Raw genomic sequence first — 2470 nt, forward strand, 5'->3', positions numbered from 1 at the left:
ACACTCTGATGTCCCCAAGGATGGATACCCTGACGCCTCATCGCCCCAGAACATGAGGGAATTGGGTTCCTGATCATCCAAATTCTCTAAGGGATCTCATGTTTATTTGGTATCTACACTGTGCCAGCTAACATGTGGCTTAGATATAAAGAGTTGCCCAAAGCCAGCAAAGGACACAGTGACAAAGTGACATTTCAGTGGATGCCTGTCTGATGTCAGAGCACTTCCTCATTCCTCTACGCTAGCGCTCAGGGCTCATTCACTCAGGAAGAGCAAGAATGAGAGTGCTTCAGTTTTGTTTTTGTCATCCCTCCTCCTTCTCACACTTCTGGTCTCATTCCCACTGCCCCTCAGACCCCTACACCAAGCCTGCAGGAATGACCTTGCATCTAGATCTCACTTAGGGCCAAATTCTCTTTTTTCACCACCTCTTTGTTTTAGTTGGAGTCCCCAGGTCATGCAAGTGGTTAATGTGCACAGCTGCTAACCAAAAGGTTAGTGGTTCAAGTCCACTCAAAGGCATCTTGGAAGAAAGGCCTGGTGATCTACTTTTGAAAAATCAGCCATTCAGAACCCTAGGGAGCACAGTTCTACTCTGACACACACGAGATCGCCATGAGTCAGAATCGTCTCTATGTCAGCTGGGTTTTTAGTTTTAGTTTTATACATTAAAATGTGAAGAGGTAGTGGAGCGGAGAGGAGAACTAAAAATGGAAGCACTGGGAGAGTTTATAAAGTTCTAATTCTGAATATTTTGTAAGGTCTAAAGGCACATGGCGCCATATTTCAGGCCAGCCACATCTCAGGGAGCCCTGCCAAGGTGACTCCTTAGGGAACGCCCCTCTCACTTCTTTTTCTGCCTCTTTCTTCATCTGGAAAGGGTTTGAGGCAAGGGTCTCTGTCACACCCATGATCTAGACTGAGAATCCGTGGATGAGCTTCTGTAGTCTGTGAATTTCCAGAAATGGAATGAAAAATGTAGTTGGATTATGGTATGTACCTTTTCCTGGGGAGTGCGGTCACAGATTTAATTAGATTCACATAGAGGTCAGTGACCCCAAACGGCCTAAGTCATTAGAGGTCAACATGGAACTTCCATGGGAGAAATTTTTCTTAGAGCCGAATGCTAGGACAAGTTCTGCTTCCTCTGAGGGCTGGTATATTTTCTCTTCTGTAATCAATTTTCTATACACGACACTATTAAACCATTCTAATTTATTCCATTTCCATTTTACTGAAATCGTTTTTACCTAGATCAGTTCAATTTTGTGTAAATATTACAGGGAGATTTGATCCCTTTCTCAGTTTCTTTTTTTTCTCACTATAGAACATTCTTAACAGTTACTGTTTCTGCCATGGTTTTCTATGGTGGCCGTGATCCTTATCAACATAGTGAGAAAATTGTAAAGGGTGGAGGGAGTGTAGGGTGAGAGAAAGGGAAAAGAGAGACAAAACAAGAAGGATGACTTTCCTGCTATCCAGGTAACCAGTTGCCATGGGGTTAATTCTGACTCAGGGAGACCCCACGCGTGTGAGAGTAGAACTGTGCTCTGTAGGGTTTTCAATGGTAAATTTTCAGAGCAGATCACCAGGCCTTTCTTCCCAGGTGCCTCTGGATGGACTCGAACCTCCAACCTTTTGGCTAGCAGTTGAGCACATTTACTGTATGCACCACCCAGGGATTCATGCTTTACTGATAGTGTTGAAATGTCATTGGGGAAGAAATGGCCTGGAAAACCAGTGGGGTCAAGAGATGGGGTCATTTGCCAGGAGGAGGTCTTGAGGGTAGGAGGCAAGGAACTAAGCCTCTAATGGAGTGAAAGGCTGGAGAAGTTGCTACCCTCCATGGCTGTTGTGCCTTCACCAGACAGGACATAGTTAATGGGAAAATGCAGAACCAGCAGATTAGAAAGACCCTGTTAGTAGTCTCTTTGTCTTCTCATCACCCAAGTGAGGCCCAAGTGTGACTCATCATGAAGTCATCTTGTCTGTCAGCTCCTGTATGTCTCCCTCTATCACTGAGTGATTTGGAACGCTTGCTCTAATTGCAGTGCCAGGGTGGCTGATGGCTCCTGGCTCTGCCAGCAGGGACCCTCAGAGCAGTTCTCCAGCTTTCGAAACATCTGTGCCACTTAACCTCATGAACCCTGTTTATTTATTTGAATAACTACTGGCAGGATAATGTTGGTTTAGCTAAAAAAAATAAAAGAGGTGGTGTGGTGCAATAGAAAGAACATGGATTTGGAGTCAGTCAGTCCTGGTTCAGATCCAAACTCTGTCATGAAAAGGCCATGTGACCTTTGCTGAATGGCACATTTAGATCATTGTGGGTGGGAGAGGGGATTCCTGTCCCTCCTCACTCTTCCCCTAGGGCAAAACTTGTCCAAGGATGTTTACTGGGCCCCTGAGTTAAGGGTGTTCCTCTTTTTGTTTTTCACCCCTTCCAGAAACTTCTCTGTTTTCCTATGTA

Source organism: Trichechus manatus, unplaced genomic scaffold, assembly GCF_000243295.1.
Source record: "Trichechus manatus latirostris isolate Lorelei unplaced genomic scaffold, TriManLat1.0 scaffold00005, whole genome shotgun sequence".
Lineage (NCBI taxonomy): Eukaryota > Metazoa > Chordata > Mammalia > Sirenia > Trichechidae > Trichechus > Trichechus manatus.